Source organism: Ammodytes marinus (genome assembly GCF_949987685.1).
Source record: "Ammodytes marinus genome assembly, chromosome: 4".
NCBI lineage: Eukaryota > Metazoa > Chordata > Actinopteri > Uranoscopiformes > Ammodytidae > Ammodytes > Ammodytes marinus.
The window spans coordinates 23467467-23486267 of record NC_137233.1 but is presented as its reverse complement, the minus strand read 5'-3'; the positions used below and the strand labels follow the sequence as shown (position 1 = coordinate 23486267).

Here is an 18801-nt window from a genome sequence, read left to right as displayed (position 1 = left end):
AACATAAACGCAAGAATAATTCAAATTTTTTATATCTTAATATGAAGAAGAGATTTCTGAGAGATTTTAACAACTTATCACCAAAACAAAGACACTGCTTCTCTACTGCTGTTTTTAAAGAAGCTTTACATCTATATTTTTCAAACTGAAATAGGAATTTTAAATCTAAACTTAATTTAGTCACTTGTCTGTAACTGTAAAAGTATGTATAAAATAAAAATAATTTAAATAGTGTGATAATTTCCCCATTTATTTATGTTTTATTTGCTTATCAACTCTATTTTTGCAAGCCATGCTTTTACCTTATTAGGCCTACATTATGACAAGCACAATTAACTCTGTAAAATATTTATTTATGATTTTTATTTGTTATTAACTTAAATTGCAGTCTCAAAATCAATGTTTTTGCAGTGCACTCCTCTCCCCCTCCCTTCCTCACACTTTCGCAACGTCACCTTCATTTGACCAAAGTAGTGTCACCTAAGTTTGACATAGTAGGGATTCCATAGTATTGCGCAACATGCTGTTAGCTACTGTCTGCTGAGTTCACGTGAAGTTGTGATGAATATATCAAGGATCTTTGGACTTATTTCCTTCATCTGCCTTTCACGGAAGTTCGCCGACTTTACCGGGGATTTAACGCGCGGTGGCGGTGGATTCTATTCTATTCTGTTCTATATATATATATATTTTTTTTTTTTTTTTTTTTTTTTTTATAATCTCATTTCCTCACGTTCGCCTGGATTCATAATGATATAATTGACCCGCGAGCAACTTTCTCTTCAGTCTGGTAAGCTAGTCGATCTTTTTCTCTATCTCTCCCTTTTCTCTTTCTCTCTCTTCTATGCTGCTACGTGACTCAATGTTGTGAAGCTGCACGCGCTAGTGTAAACAACGGCCCACGTGAGACGTGGCTGTTCAGTTTAAAGTTAGAAGTCATGTTTCAGTGATAAGATGTTGTGTCAATGTGTTATTGTTTGGTTTCCAATGTTGGTGTGGCCCATACAGTGTTAGATTGAGTGCTACGTTTATGACAACGTTGCTTACCAGACTCTCCACAATGACGGAGCGCATTTACCATGCACGCTTGCCTCAATACCGTGACGCGGTATAACAAGAAAAAACTTACGGTTGACATTCGTGGCCTTTTCATATCGCGAACGACCGTTTTGCGGTATATTGTTACATCCCTAGTCTATAGTGTATAAGTTAAGTTTCGTTTTCTGCCTGTTAGTCCGAGAGAGATTGATGCGAGCGCAACCAGCAGGTGGCTCATCGTCCCTCTGTTACCTGCCTTATTGTTTAATTCTCCTGTATTGAGTTCATAAAAAATAAAACTGGAAGACAATCAGAGGATTTAAATAAATACGGCTGAGAATAATATAGTCTAAAGAAAGCTAAGTCTCATCATCATCATTCATTGCATTCTAACCGATGCACCATTCCTGGATGCTATTCATACCTATTGATCTAGCCCTCCTGCATTATCACTAAAACACTATATTTTATTTTATAAAAAATACTCGCAAATGTAGCCTACTTTACATAGACTTTTAGTTAATAAACGGTGTGCACCTCCCTTGGTGCTGACATGGACCTATTATAAGAGGCTGCCCGTAATAAATGTGATGCCGTGGTTGTGTGACGTTGGACCAAAAACTCTCTGTGAAGTCGGAGTAATCCGCCCCCCTCTCATAAGGACCAGGCTCTGTACAGCGGCCGATTATGCTGTCAAGCGCCCGCCTCCCCCGTTCTTTCGCCTGTGTAGCCACTAGCCTTCCTCTCATACGGACCAGGGCAGGCTGTGCTGTGTACAGCGGCCGCTAATGCTGTCATGTGCGCCCGCCTCCCCCGGTCGTTCGCCTTTGTGCTTCTTCTCATAAGCATGGACCTACAAAAAAGGTCCATGCTATGAACGACGGCCCCCATCGCCGTCATGTGCGCCCCCCTCCACCCGCTTGTTCGGCTGTCATAAGAGCACAAGAGCCCTCGTCTTTTTTTCTCCCCCTCTCGTTGTTTTCACATGGCGATAAAAGTAAACACACACAGGGCGCACTGCAGACTACGTCACAGGTGCGCGCCCAGGAGACTCTGGTTGGGAGCATGGACATATAGGGAGGGGGGAGTGAGTGAGTGGCCAATGCATGTGAGTCTGAGGCAGAGAGCCACAGGAAAGAGCGAGAGAAGCGAACACCAGCGAGTTTGGCGGCGGCGGCAAAAAAAAAACACATTACGTGCCAATTTGTATTCGATGGTCGCGATAGGGTCATTTTATACATCCCGTGGAGAACATCTCGCGATACATCGCATATATTCGATATATCGCCCAGCTCTAGTTGCAACACGCTGTATTTTACAGCCATGATGCACAGAGGAAGATGTATTCCTTTCAAAGCTGAGTGCACTTCCCTGCTAACCTCTGCAGGCTGATCATCAAACAACATGGGCTCCTTCAGTGGGACTGGCAGGGTGTCCCAATTGTAATTACTTTGTGCTTATACACACAGTAGAATGACGCTGACAGCAGACAGCAGTTTTGGCAGATAGAGTATACAAGAAATCAATGGTGTGTACTGTTTTGTACTAACAAGGAATGAGACCAGTTATGTGGGATTTCATTGAAGATGCAACTTAGGAACCAAAGTTTAAATTTGAAACTCAAACACAAACAGCGATTCGTAAAATGTTTACGTTAGGAATCACTGTTCTATAGCTGTTCTATTCAGGTGTTTCAGTTCCATGGCTGTTAAGGTCATTGATTGGGCTGCAATATATCTACCAGGATTGAGTGAAGCCCTAGAGACCTTTTTCCACCATAAGAAGTCGCAGGAACTTATAGTTCCAGGAACTTAAAGGTTCCTGTGGCCTGTTCATGTGTTTCCTCCTGGGTCTGAAGTCCCATGGAGGTTATGCATCTGATATGCATATGATGACGATGACATATGGAAAAGCAGTAAAAGTAACTGCACTGCACGCCATTTAACACTAGAACCGCCACAGGGTCAATTTGACCCGTGGCGGTTTTTCAACTGCCCATAACTATACTTTTACGAAATATTGAAGCCCCCAACTCTTTGACTTTTCCTAAAATTGTGTTGTGATGCTCTGCCTATGGTTAAATAAAGTCACAATTAAACTGGATTAAAAAAACAGGCATTTATACCTAGAACCGCCACACTGGGTCAATTTGACCCGCACAGGAAAATGAAATATTTTCGAGCAGGTTGCTAGGCAACGGCATTGTTTGGGGTCCGCGATCTGACAACTGTAGCCTACGTGCAGTCATTCATAAACACTTACAATAAATTAGAGATGAAGATAAATACCTAACAACATTAGAGTTACTAAGTGAAATGAGTGATACGAGTCTGATAGCAAGAGATCAGAACTGAGCGCTGTCTTCCACACACCGTGGCTCGCTGCTCAACTGACAGACAGCTGAGTGCTGTCTGTGAGCCAGACAGAGAGCGGAGGAGGGATCCTACGCCTCAAAACATGTCAACGTGGGGAAAAATTAATGAATAATCAATTAGAGCTTACCTAAAAATAAGTTTGCCATGTTACTGTTTATTGTATTTAGGATTTTAGCTCATTTGGGCGCTGTTTTGACCTTCTGTTTTCATTACTATACTTGCGATATTATATCTACTTTCAGTTTCATTACTGAGTCGCCACGAAACGTGATTAGTGTTCTTAAAGATACTTAGATTATAAAACAAGAGGTCCAAAACACAGATGATTATTAAACAAACTAATTTATGACTTTATACTACACTAGAAATGCACGGGTCAATTTGACCCGCCTGGCGGTTCTAGGTATAAATAGAATGCTGGCGGTTCTAGTGTTAATGATACATTTAATTAATGTTGAGTTTGGCAGAATCATTTTGCCTGATTGTACTGTAATCAGGGGATCAATAGATTATTTCTATATCAATTTTTTCATTGGGACGCTGGTGGACAAAAAGACAAGATTGGTGAGCTATATAGTGGTGCTGGCGATGGGCGCTGTGTGGCTCCTTGATCATTTCTGTTATCTCGGGGGGGACAGATTATTACTCTGTATATATTAGTGAAGAAGAACAGCTGAAGTGTCGCATTGCTGCCGTCATGCGTTGTGTAGCTGCTCCATAGGCTTTATATTAAGGGCTGCTCTAACGTTTTAACGCGGCCACAGTGAAGAAGGCAGACAGAAGCGCAGCAAATGCAGGATGTGTGGTAGTACGGAGTAAATTCAGGTTGTGCTGTTGCTGATCGTTCTGTAATACATCGCTAATGGATTAAATCCAAACCAAGTTTTAAACAGGAAGGGTGAAACGCTGGGAGTAGGCTAGTCGCCCAATCAGAATTATTCAGGACTACAGCCAAAGATTCCTGAACCCTTTGTAAAGTACTACCCAACCGAGCAGGGTCTTTTTCTAGGGTAATCAAAGTTCCAGGAACGGTTTAGACCCCTGGTCCTGCGGTGGAAACACACAGAGTTCCTCCAAAGGTTACATTTTTCCTGGTCATAGTTCCTGCGATGGAAACAGGGCTCTAGTTCTTTTCATTAGTAATACTTTAGTAACAATAAGAGCTACGAACATTTCCACACACTTGAAACTTTCTCAGAAAAGTGAATCTACAGTCTCCAGTACATTTAACGAGGATCTATTAGACATTTCATGTAGTGTGGCAAAAACTTTTAGTCAGTCTTATTCAGATTTTGTTCAGACAGAAAAATGTCTATGTCCATAAGCTCAGCAATTAAATGTGAAATATGGCATGGAGGAAACTTTGCAGAAGCCTTCATTCTTTTATTCTTTTTATTAGTGTCATTCAAAGTTGTGGGAATTAAAACATCACCTTGGGATATGGAACCAACTGCTGAAAAAAAGATGGTCCGCCATAACTGCCTTATTAACTATTTATGTTTTTCAGTGGGAGCCTGTAATATGACAGTAACAGGATGGGTCAAATGAATAAGGAGAATACATTGGACATTTGGATGATGTGTGTGGTGGGTGAAGTCCGGTTATTCAGCTAATCTATGCCTGGCATTCTGACGACCTTCTGCACCTCGGGAACTTGAGGAAACACGGTCCAGGAGCAATGAGTACAACTTCAGAAAGTGGAAAATGACTCATTCAACTATTTGCTTTTGTAGTTAGCCAAGAAAGCTTTTCACCGGACACATTTTAATCCTATTCCTCTGATGTTTGTGTGTGTGTTTTATTGTATTTTAACACACACTGTAAACATGTTTATAGAATGTTTGAGACGATACGTGTTGAGCTGGAGGATCAGGTTATAATGGATGTCTGCCTCAGAAGCCATGTAACCCTTACTAGAAAACCCTTGTACCATTCTATTCTATTATGGTTTCATGCTGCCAGGACTTATCTCATCTTCAGCTCTGTCAAATGTGCCTGTCCTTGAGTCCCCACATTGTCAGCTCCTGGGCTCCTCTGTTTTTTTCTCTTTCCTTTCTTTTCTTTATGATTTACTTTATTTTTTTGATAATGTAGTAGCCATGGTGATGTAGAGCGGTCTCTGCACAAGACCTACTTACATATTCACACAAGAATCATAAGATGGATAAAGAGAAGGATGCAGGGGATGTGTGTGCGTGGTGGTGGAGGGAAGTCAGCCTTGAACCAACTAGCCTGAAACCGAGAGAATAATAGTAGGAGTGCTCCAGGAGATAGATAGAGCTGGCGAGGAGGAGAATACAGTGAGGGGGTCTGCCTCATTTGCACTGGAGCCCTCCCCTCTTTACGCAGTGAGCTGACAATGGATATTTTTATCAGCCTGGCAAACACATAGCCGAAAAGGAACAAATTAATTTGTAAAAGTATACTCGGCCAAGGACAAGATCTCAGCAGGATAGAACAGAGCTGTCTCTCCACGCTCTCAGAATAGAGATGATTCATTCTTATTTATGCACCTCAGCACAATGATGCAAAGGGGTTGCACACAGCATTTTTTTAAAACTTTGTATCCATTGTAATTGTTTCCCAAGGTCTGGGACCCTTCCTGTGCTTTTGAAAATGCGGATGCTTTTCTCTGTAAAGATGCACAGTTATATTCATTTTTCGCATCTCGTTTTTTTTGTTCTTTGTCTTTCCATTGCTGTCTTTGTCATTTCTTCCTCACTCTCTCTTGGGATTTCCCAGCAGCCAGTCAGTTTGCTATACGGTATCAACCTGTAGTTTACGTATGGACAGCTTCCCCTGTTTTGGTTTGATGGAGGATTCATCTGTTGATCCAAACCCAATTAGAGGTCAGCGGGATGACACAGCTTTAAGTGTACGTGTGAGTGAGCCAGAGAGAGAGAGTTGGAGCATGAATAAACCATGTCCTAAAGTGGTGTCACTGGGCTGCTGTGTTGGCATGTCAGCACCGCTCAGGAAAAACATGGCCGTCTCTGGGGCATTGTCTGTAATCCAGCATGTTTGAGCAGCTAGATGCCTCCTTTTATGTAAGCAGTCCCAGAGTCTCAGACATCATCTGATATGCATACAGTGAATAAATAAATCATTTTCCAGCAGTATATTTTGTTTTAAGAGGATTATGAATTGTTTTAGTGCAGTCCAATCCTTACAGGGAGCTCATGGTTCCAATTGACTTGAATGAATGTTTTTTTTCCAGGATTAGTATTAAATGCACCTGATGTTAAAGCAGGAAATGTAATTTTCTTTATCCTCAAATGTCATGTAAATCCCCCTGCTCTGAATAGTTTGTCTCTTTGCAAATACAAAACAGTCATGGACTCAAAAGTACTGTTAGATTGAATCAAAGCAGCATGGTTTCATCTGGTTGCGGCCGTGACAGAAATACCATAGCGTGCCAAACTGACAGAAAGATGATCCATTGCAGACGTCGTAATTGAAAAGACTGAGAGGGGGCTGGGCCATTAATCTCTCTTCATGTCTCTGCATCAAATTTCTATGGAGAAATACCTCAAAATGCAGATAACAGATAAGAGTGTTATTGATTGGATGGGGTTGTGGGGTGGGAGGCGAGGAGGTGCAGAGGTTCTCCATCACTAATCTCTCTGGCTGTTGACTGCATCTAAATAACCTGCAGAGAGGGATAAACAGGTGCATCCATCATGGGACGGCTGCTGTGGACGGTGATGGATGCCTCCACCCATCTATGCCCCCCCCCATCTCCCCCCTCCCCTGCCGTACCTCTCCCCCCCTGGTCAGGGATAGCAAGTGACACCGGTGCCCTGGAGAAATATTTGGCTTAAACCGGGCAGGAGAATGCCTACTTTAGCTCTGCTGTGATGGATGTAGGGTTGGGTGGTATATCTTCTATCTAAATGAATGTAAATTCAAAAAATGGCTTAAAATAACCACTGTACTTCCTTCACATTCGATAATTTTCTTTTTATATAAAAGGACAGAAGACTTGAATTTTCCTCCTCTTTCATTTCAAAAAGTTATCAAACTAAACTAGTGTGCAAGTGTATGGTAATCCTTTAACTCTAGCTTGAGAACAAATAACAATATTTTCAAGATTGACATTTTTTATATTAAACGGTAGGTACATAACACATACCTGGCTCCAGTCAGTCAGCGCAATATAAAGCATCACACAAATGTTTCAAAAAAAGTATATACAATGTCAAAATTATCTTTAGTAAACTTTGGCTTTAGTTTAGTTTTTTAATCATCATGAATCATTCATATGGCAAGGTAAAAAGCCTCTATTTAATCGTACCAAGTTATACTCGGCTAAGAATAGTGGGGGACTATCCCTTCCTAGATTAGATTGGTATCAAAGTTCATTCTCACTTGCCCAAACATCAAAATTTAACCTGCCCCATCACAGAGTCCCTGCCTGGGTACAAATTGAGAAAGAGCTACTTTATCCTTTTAATATAGAAACATTTGTGACACAGAAAAGCACGTTTAATGTTGTTCTTAATCCTGTGCTCGAATTTACAAGGGAAAGTTGGAAAATGGTACATTGTCATGTTAAAAATAACCCATCACTGACTCTTGAAGCATCAATATGGTTCAATTCAAGGATTAGAATAGCCAAAAAGCCATTTTGCTGGTACCAGTGGGCCAAAGTGGGAATTTTACATTTGGGGGACTTATACGACAAGGGCCACATGGTAACATTTGAACTTTTGAAACAACATTACAATCTGACAAATACTGACTTCTGGAAATATCTCCAGTTACGTCACTGTCTCCTGTCAATCATGAGCTCTGGACCTGACCCTAACACTGAAATACAACGTATGCTTCATCATGCCAGCCAAAAAAAAGGTGGTGCCTCACTATTTTACAATTACATTAGAGATTCCAATGCACCAAAATTAAATAGTCTCAAATTAGTATGGGAGAAAGATATAAGAGAAAATATAGAACAACAACACTGGAAGGAAGCCATATCTAGCTGGCACACAACTGCTCGAGAAATCAAAACACAATACACAAATTATAAAATCCTCCATCGAGCATACTGGACCCCAAGCAAAATGGCCAGACTCAAGTTAAGAAATGATGATAAATGTTGGCGTTGCCAAAATGAGACTGGAACAATGGTGCATATGTTGTACGAGTGTGTTATGGTAAGGGACCTGTGGACTAATATTGTATACCTTTTAAATGTTTTGCTTAATGTCACCCTAACTAAAAGCCCAGCACTGTGTCTTCTGGGAATAATACCAAGTGATCAACAGTTGCACGGCAAAAAAAAATCATGGTGCCGACTGGCCATTTTAACAGGATGTAGAATTATCCTGAGGAATTGGAAATCAGTCACCCCTTCATCCTTCGGTGACTGGATTGAACTAATGACAGACATGGCAAACTGTGAAAGGATCACATTCAGACTCACTGGACAACATAATTCCTTCCTAACTACATGGACCCCATTCCTGGATTACATTAACAATAGACAGTGACCTAGCATATTCCACAGAAAAGAAAAGAGAAGGGGAAAAAAAAAATATATATATATAATTAAATAAACGAATAGAATAAAAATGGGTAAATAAATAGATAATAATAAAAAAGATTATAATAATGATAAATAAATTCAAGTGGATAAAATCTAGTCATAACTTAAGTGTACATTACTTACATTACTTACGTAATTTTTTCTTTTACTTATTTTCTTTTCATTGGAGTTTTTCTTTTTGTTTCTTTTTATTTTTTTTATTTTTTATTTTTTTGTATATTGCTAATTGTGTTCATTGTTTAAAGAGGAGGGGAAAGGGAGGGGGGTGGAGGGGAAAGGGAAAAAAAAAAAAAAAAAATGTTGCAGGAAATGATATGCACGCATTGGGTAACATGGGGTTGAGTCGATGATTCCGAGAAAGTTTGTTTTCTAGATGTTTTTTTCTTTTTCGGTTGGGATCAGAGAATGTCTTTTTATGACCCAATACCTGTCCATGAGGTGTGTGTACTAAGGGGTTTACTGTTTACATGCCAGTCTGCAGAGCCTTGACCGTGCACTGACATTTGATTTATTATAATCTTTTTTTTTTTTAATATATCTTTTGTTTCTTCTACGGAAACAACTACGGTGTGAATCTGTATAATACATTGGGAAGATCCGTATGTATGTGGACATGTGTGGATGTATGTATGTGTGTATATGTATGTATGGGTATATATATGTATGTGTATTTGTATAGGTGTATATGCATGTAGATATGTGTAGACATATACCGATTGTATGCAACGATTCCCCCTTTGGAGGATATAAATTGCCTGTGACAATAAAAATATATAAATGCAAAAAAAAAAAAAAAAATAGTTTAGTTTTTTAAGTGGTGGAAGTGCCATAAGAATTATTTGGCTTTTACAGTAGGCTACTGCTTTGACTGTGTCATTTTTAAGTAATGGAAGAGGCAGCCCTAGATGGAAGGATTCAGGGCATGCTTTGTGTGTGCATTTCTTTGAGTTTGTAGAATTGTCTTCTGTCCTCCATCCACTTGTCTCTTTGAGTCTGTAGGATTATCCGTCTTGATAGATCCTGTTTGTTTTGTCAGTGAGAAAATTGGTTTTGCGGATTTGCGTGTGTGTGTGCATGACTGTGTACTCACACTGTATACGCCTTTGTGTGTTTGTGCAGCAATCGATTTGGGTGTGCGATTCTTCTTCTCTCTGTATGCCCATGCGCCGTGAGTCAAATCCCCTGTGCCGCCTGGACCCAGTGAGCCATCGTGCCCATGCCAACTCGCCTTCGAGGTGCCAGCCTGATAGATACGGTGTGTGTGTGCCAAGCTGTGACTTCCCTCCCCACCCCTTCAACATTAAGATTGATCCCTCGTTCCCTCCCATTCCTTTCTCTCTCTCTCTCTCTCTCTCTCTCTCACACCTCTCTGTGCCTCTGCCTTTATGGAGACTGTGAATAGGTGAAGCTCACAAGCTCCAACAGATGGCCAGAGCTGCCCTGTTGCACTGTCTCACACACGCACTGTCTCACACACACACACACACACACACACACACACACACACACACACACACACACACACACACACACACACACACACACACACACTGTTGCCCCCTGAATAAGAGCCAAGAGATAAAGAGGCAAGAGTTAAATGTGACAACGAGAAAGAGAAAAAACAGGAAGCAACACAGGAGAAGAAAGATTCAAACTATTGGAAACAGATAGAGAGGCACTGGAGGATATTGTAAAGGGACGAAGATGGAAAAGGAGAAGGAACGATAGAACAACAGCAAGGATATGCTAAAAGAACAGCAAAGGAGAGGAGGAAAAGAACGCTGCTGAGAAAGGGAGGTAAGGGCAAAATTGAATTGTAGATTGAGGGAGCCTCTCTCCTCCCTCGTTCCCTCCCTCTTTTATTTATCTCATGTGAAACCACGCCTCCCTCCTTTCACTTGTCAGTGCATCTATAACAGTGAGCTGTCTGCACCGGGCTGCTGTGTGGGGGGTGAAACAAGCTCCTCACTCTGCCAAAGCACAGGGGGGGACCGGATCTGAAAGGACCGGACACGACTGGATGGTACTGGACAGCCCAGAGCAGGTGTGTGAAATTTGCGTTTGTACGTGTGTGTGTGTGTGTGTGGTATTGGTGATAGATGAGAGAGAGAGCAGCATGTGTTGTCCCTCACTGTGTGATCGCGTGTTCCTTCACAGGACTTGCTTCCAGAGTAGCCTATCTAGAAGGTACAGGGCTAGAGCTTTGCCCTAGTTTACACTTGAATGCTCTGATCCGTTCTTTTTGCCTCCTGATTTATGCACGGAGTCGCTTAAGGCAACGCTCATGAGATAAAATGTTCATCAGATGCAGGACTCTTCAAAGAGTATGGCTTTGATTCAGAGCAGCATGTAGACAAGCTGCTGTTTAGCTGGTGGAGCAAGTTTGTGGTTTTTGGGGGGCATGTGCTGTGTCTCCGTCGTTTTCTCTCTCTTTTAAGTGATGTTGATTTTTCTTCCTTTTTGTAGGACAATTATAAAATTTTGATTGTTTTCAAAATCTGTGAGGATCCACTTCGGTCAGTTTCTTAATGTTGAATCCAATTTGTGATTAGTTCTCTTTGTCTTACTGATTCACCGGCTGTAGTGTTTGGAAATGTGGAACATTCTTTGTCTCATCTTTGTATTTATTCAGCCTAATATAATCCTGACAGTTGCTGAACAGTGCATGCGGCTTTAAAATGTAAGCAAAAATCACAACTACCAACAGTGAAAATATTGCTTTAAGACAGAACTAGCACAGTTTTTTTTAAATTATGTACATCGTGGAGACCTTTTCATAGAAACCGTGGATGTATCCGCCGCACAGCATTCATTCAAGAGTCGCCATTTCAACAGTTGCAGTCGTTGCCACTCCTATAGAAGGCTGCACGGCTTTAGACTATGAGTCTGGTCCTAGGTAATATACTCACTATCAGTGTTTTGTCAATATCTTTATGGGTCAAAAGGCTGTGTCATCACCAAGTGGTGGCTGTTAAGAGCAGTGAAGTGGAGGGGGGGGGGGGGTGAGTACTGACCTAGAGCCTGAAATATTCATGATAGAAACAGCTGAACACCCCTTGCTGTTTGTAGCGATATTGCTGGATGGATGAATGGAAGCAAGCAGGGAGGGTTGGACGGAAAGTAAAGAAGCTTTGGAGATCTGTTCTTTAAGCATTCATTATTTATCACAACACACTCTGCCATTGAAGCTCTAACCCCCACATCAACTGGCCTCTTTTCTCACTCATATGCCAGCGGACTGAAGGAGGATGCTCCTGCTTGGTCTACCTGTCTGCTAGTCCCCAGGCATGTTAAGACTGCAGCCGCATGCTTCTCTCTCTCTCTCTCTCTCTCTCTCTCTCTCTCTCTCTCTCTCTCTCTCTCTCTCTCTCTCTCTCTCTCTCTCTCTCTCTCTTTATCTCTCTCTCTCCTTCTCTCTCTCTCTCCGTCTCTCTCTCACACACACATGGATGCATTCAGATGTACATAACATTTTGTTCTGATTTATATCAACACACTACCACAGCATTGCTATGGCTACAGTCACCGATTGCAATATTGCACACAAAATCATAGTCAATTATTAGCACTGCATTAACATAAACATAAATACAACATACATCTTTTTCATATAGTATAAATAAAACTCACTCATCACACCCTATTATTGTATTTTAGCCACATCCTTCTCAATCACTCTTTCTGAAAAAAGAAGATCATTCACAAGGTACACACACACACACACACTCACAAATGCATTCAAATGTACATAAAATATTGTTCAGATTTAAATGAACACACTCTATGCTCTAATTGCATTGCTACACTCACTGAATGTAATGGGGTGTGCAACATTGCAGTCACTTATTGACACTGCATTAACCTAAACATACAATAGGTCCACTAACACTGCATACATTTGTGCTCATACAACACACACACTCATCACACCCTTGACTAATTTATCTTGCCTACAGTATTCTCCAACACTCTTTCTGAAAAATGAAAACCACTCACACATAAAGACACACACACACACACACACACACACACACACACACATACACACACTCACTCACTCACTCACTCACTCACTCACTCACTCACTCACTCACTCACTCACTCACTCACACACACACACACACACACACACACACACACACACACACACACACACACACACACACACACACACATCTGTGGGAGTGACGACCTTGAGACCTGTTGATGTAGTTTGCAGTGGCTGTGCTGTGAATACATAAGAGGCCATGTGGGACAGGACTGCTGGTGAAAATGGGGCGCTTGACATGCCATTTGTAAAAAATGACTTTTGAAAATGTGCAGGAGGGCTGGCGATGCAGTTGAACGGAGACACCGGCATGAATATGTATTGTATGCTAATGCAGCACGCCGAAGCTGTTGACTCAAGCTGTTGATGAAAGCAGAGGACATGTTCCCCCATCGCCACTTAAGAGGTAGCGCTATCGACAAATCCATTGTGGACGATGGAGCCACATCCCTGGCCACGGGGGCAGCGTGGTGACAGGTGGCAGATATCACTGACAGCAGCCAAGGTGACACTGGGTCGTCTGAATGGTCTCTGCGGGCCCACAGGCGGCGGGGGCAGAGCCATTGTCTGCCCATTTTATCGGTGCCTTGACCTTTTGTGGTTAGATACAACGAGGTTAGATTAGAGGGTCATAAAGGTAATGTCTCTCATTAGCTCAGAGCTACAGCTTCTTCCATCGGATGTGTACTATATTAATAGTAACGCCGGTTGTTCCATTTTTCATCCATCTTAATTAATTCACATTATTTATTATTATGAATTGATGTGTTTAAAATAAACGGAATGTAAAAATAAAAAAAAGAAGAAAAAAAAAAAGCTTCTGCTAGGCATTCATATCATTCTGGAGCACACTCCAGCTGAAGACCCAAAAAATAAAGAGCGCAGGGGTTTCAGTGCGGTAACTGTAATGTCACTGATTTAAAAGTCCCTCTCAAAAGGCGTTGTAAGGTGAGAGTGTTGTGCTTAAAATTTAACTAGTGTTTCATTGCTCATTCAAGGGGCTCTCTTTAATACATTAAAAGCATCGCTCGTGTCTGCCCTCTAAGTCACTGTTCATCTGTGTGTGTGAGCTGCTGTTAACACTGCTGCGATAAGGCGGCATCAGGAGATCAGCATAACTCTTGGTGCTTCTGCTTCTCTTCTCTAGCAGAAGAAGTAGCAAGTCAAAGGGGCTCTTTGACGACGGCGTTCAAACACTTGTGTCAAAGGTGTGTCGGGAGGGGGTTGTAGTCTACTGCTGATAGGAGCAAATAAGAAGCAAGCTGTAGAGTGATTCTGCGTGTGTTTGTATGTCCTGTTTTCCATTTGCCATATCAGCTCCATGTGCAGTGTGTGTGTAGGCTATGTGTGGTTTCCAATGTTCAGGTGTGGACAGCCATTCAATTGCTCTAGGAGTGCAATCAGATTTCAATCTGGCCCCTCTGTGTGGCTGAGCTGCTGCGTCGGAGGGGCCCCACGGGAAAATGTAATTATACCCTGCTGGCCACAGAGCACAGGCTTCACTGCCCTATCGCTCTCAGGAGAGACAGCGGCTAGAGCTAGGCCCTTCTCACTTGAATTATCAAACAGCAGAGATATCACCAAAGTTGTGCTATAACTCCACATTTTGTATTAAATCCTTGCCCCAATCTCCTCCTCCCATCAGCCTTTAGATCTCGGGGTTATCAGTGGCCACTGGCCTTTGCTACAGTTTTGTTACAGTTGTGAATAATTAATGACAGAATTAACTGTGGTTGCTAAGAGCGGTGATTGGGAGATTTTGGAAGAGGGACAAAATCTGACTCAAATTCAAAGCCATTTTTCTTAACAGCTTTCCTGTCTGATAAGTGTAATCGCCGTGGAAGTAATTATCACTATAATTATTTTTATCTACATTTCCACCACCTCAGACCCTCACAAATGGGTTTGAATAGTTTTTATTGATTAATCTGCTGTGTATTCCTCTCACCTCTTTACTTCTCCTCCACTACTAGCTATTGGCCCCACTCTCACTGAGGTGTTTGCAGAGATGACTTCCATTAGAATGGCAAAACAAACAGACACTCCCCACTCTCATGGATTTAGGCAAACAATCAATGAGAGCACTCAAATAACAGCAGTCTAAGTGGCCCAGTAGTGATGTTACAATTAAATGAATACAGGGTGCAGTGGTGATGGAAGCGCTAACCCCATGAAAATAAAATCTATTCTGCAATTCAATTCATATATTCAAAACCTCACCCAAAACCTTGTGGCACGTTCTCGTTTGAGACATAAATAATGCGAGACATGGTTGACGGGGACGATATAAATTCACCAGCGGGTCACCTGACTGTAAATTGTGACTGGCAGGTTGCACATTTTACCCCATGACTCTTAGTGTGTCACCCATTTCATCATGTTGTACCTTGTCATGGTAACTTATGAGAAGTGCAGCCCTGCCAGAACGCTTCTGTCTTATTCATTTACCTGATTTGCTACACTCCGGCTCTACCTAAATCTCCATTGCTGTGTTCGTCACCCTCTCTCTGTCCCTGTGTTTAGCCTGGTCACAGCTTCAGCTTACCCGCCCCCGTCCGCACTCTCACCCCTCCCTTGTGCCTCCCCCTCAGGGGGTGGCAACCATTGTTGTTCTTAATAAGGTTTATGGAATTACAGATCTCAGAAATTGGATTTTCTCACTCCACCAAAGCAGTGGGATTTCAGGGTTTGAAGCTTGGTGCATCACGACACGACTGACCTGTGACTGAACTGTTTCTTTACGACTGCACCGTCAAGGTGGGCAGATCAAGAGATTGACGTGCCAACAACAGTTCTGGAGGTATAGTGTAGATTACTTGTATCTATACACCTGGCAATTAAATTGAGCCAGACAGTCAGACAGTAGGCTCCTACGCCTGGGTTTTTTTCATGTGGGTCCTCACAGCTTTGTGACTGTGTTTGATCTAATTCTAATCGAATAAATCTTTTGATCTTACTCGCCTGACACCCAAACACGTCCCAGCTTTCTACAGCCAAAGTAGCTCAATTCGTTCTAATCCTTCAAATCTGGCTGCTGGTGAAGCAACTGATTCTCTGTGATGTACAGACATTTCAACCATCCATCCCATGCTTTTGTTGAACGAACTGTGGGATCACTTCGCTAACCTTGATCCCCACCCGACCCCCACCCAAAAAGCTACCTCATCATAAAATCCATATCAATTCCACTGTTACTGTTCAGATGTGACTGAGCATTAACTAGGACTGGAGCGGAGAATAGCAGATGAGAGTGAGAAAGCGGCAGAGACAGGCAGCCTAGTGAATGCAACATTGAGTCGTTGGCAGGAAGGTGGTATTCATTAGTAGTGGTTCATAGTGGCGGCTTAGTGAACTCTTAATTGGGGGCTAGGGGATGACGGATCAATATGGGGCAGAGCCGGGGTTCCAGCCCACTGAAATCAATCAGCCTCTTGCCCGACAGGGAAAATGGAGCAGATAAAAAAAAAAAAAACACAGCCTGGGGTCCCGCTCATTTACACTCTAGGTCCAACGTCATCAGGATCAACAGACAGTCGGCTCATTCCAGCTTATCTCTGTCTCCTGATTGCTTCTGCTTGTTAACCTTGGCATTTGATCTCGTAGCTGGAATGCTTCAAAAATGTCTTCAAGTTTTAGGTGTAACTCTGCCAAGAACAGGAGGCTACAACAACTACTAAAACCTGATTCATTAAAACACAGGAGAGCGCTTTATGGAAAGGAATATTAAATGAACTCCTGGCATATTTATACTCCACAGCTAAAAATAGTCCCTTTCTCCTCTTCTTCCTCTTCCTCTTCCTTTTCGCCTGGGTAATAGCCATCTCTTCGCATGTCACTTTTTGATGTATCATCGTCTTATTCACATCAAGGACAAGGCCAGGTGTCGCGTTTTTACTCTCGGTTGCCACGCTTGTCACACTGCCTTGTCACCCACAGCCTGTTCCAATCCCCTCCCTTCTTCCACCATCGCTCAAATAGCTTATATTAAATCTGTCACTCCTTTTATTTTAGCAAGAGAAAGGGAAAGGTAAATCACTTTTGCCCTTTGCAGTGCAGTGTCTGGTGAAGGCTGCAAATTTATGTGGATGTCATCTTTGGCCAAATAAAATCCTGTCAAAGTATATGGATGTCTTTGCGCTTTTGTATTGTTGTAGGACAACTATAATTTCTTCTCCACGTTGTGTCCTTGGCTTCAAATGTCAGTTATGTGTTAAGCTATCTAGGAATGTGCTTCACAGTGCACAACAAGCCTTGACAGAGATCTTTGGTTTTTTGTGCGGAAAGATAGACAGGAACAGGTGTGCTATTTGATGCCATTGAGTGGCTGGCAGGGCTGGCTTGGGCAGAGTTGGCTGATAAGATTCTTCAGTTTATTCTTAGCCTTGCTGCACATAAACAGGGTGTGTGTGTGTGTGTGTGTGTGTGTGTGTGTGTGTGTGTGTGTGTGTCTGTGTGTCTGTGTGTCTGTGTGTCTGTGCATCACCAGATTGTTTGATGCATTACACTAAAGAGTATGTATGAAATATTAAAAGCATCGACATGGAGAGGGATTGAGGCCACAATTGTGTTTATGGAGATGTCAAATCAGGTTTGATTGGTTATTGGCTGGACACTGACACCTGTCCAGTCAGAACATGGATCAGACAGCTGCGCTCCTGCCAACGGGTCTCCACGGCCAGAGACAGAACGAGGCGTTACAGCTTACAAGATCAAAACTTGGCTTTTAGAAAAAGCTTCCTCTGACACCTAATTTAAAAAGTACAAGGATTTTCTTCTCTGCTTGGCCAAAGGCGAGCAGTGCTTACGTGATTTTTAAAACCTATTATTATAATTAATGTAACCTTTATTTAACAAGGTTAGTCTCATTGAGATTAAAATCTATTTTTCAAGAGACCTGGCCAAGATGGACAGCATCACACAGTTACAGTTACAACATAACACATAAGACAAAATACAAGTTCAGAACGCACCTGAAGGGCAATTGGGAAAATACATTAAAAAATATTGATTTATACATTTGCAATTTCCAATGACTTCTGACTTCAAACTGTTAACAACAGCAAGAAAAAATCTTATCATGAGAAATGCAAGAATGGATTACCGTTAATTATGTTAAAAATTGGAAAATGTATTATATCTGGCATAGGTCTAATTAAACCACCTGATATTGAGCTATTCCTTTCTTCCTCAGGCATTACAGCATGTGGACCGACAAAGTATGCGGTTGTTTATCCTCTTTTTCAACAGTTTGTCACATCTGAAACAGATATATCTGTCTGATATATATATCACCATCCTTGGGGCATAAAGGATGGGTGGTGACTGGGAGTAACGATAAAGCCAGCATCAGGAATGGATGAACCAGAATGAACCCAGAGTGGCGTAGATATGAGATAGTCTAGCTCTGTTGAGTGGGAGTTGCATATGTTTTGAGTATTCATCCATTCTGGACTTTGTGTTTGCTTATAGAACTCTGCAGACAGGCTGATTTGTGTTGGAGAGAAAATCAGACAGAACTTGTTCAGACAAGAAGGTAAGGCTGCTCACTTAAACACTGTGAAAGTGAAATCTCCAGCTCTCTCATTTCTCCCTCCCCCCCACACACACAGACATGCATGTGTGAATGCAGGTTTTAGTTCCGTTGCCACAGCTACTCTATGGGTTAGCATTTTTTAAGTTGTGTGTTTACACGCAGATGTGGGTCGGTGCATCATGCCATCTATATTTCCACCTATCTTGGTATCACTCCTCTACTTGTAATGTTCCTGTTACCATGGATTCTACAGACCTCA

The 18801-nt window shown here is 41.9% G+C and overlaps 1 protein-coding gene across 3 annotated transcripts in view; it reads left to right on the top strand.

Moving 5' to 3' along the window:
* The first annotated feature begins 10869 nt into the window (after window positions 1-10869).
* Window positions 10870-18801, top strand: part of sulf2a (sulfatase 2a) — a 34509-nt gene continuing 26577 nt past the window's right edge. For all 3 annotated transcript variants that reach the window (XM_080026991.1, XM_080026992.1, XM_080026989.1), the window contains exon 1: window positions 10870-11005. The gene's annotated coding sequence lies outside the window, so the exon portion shown is untranslated. The remainder of the gene's footprint in view (window positions 11006-18801) is intronic.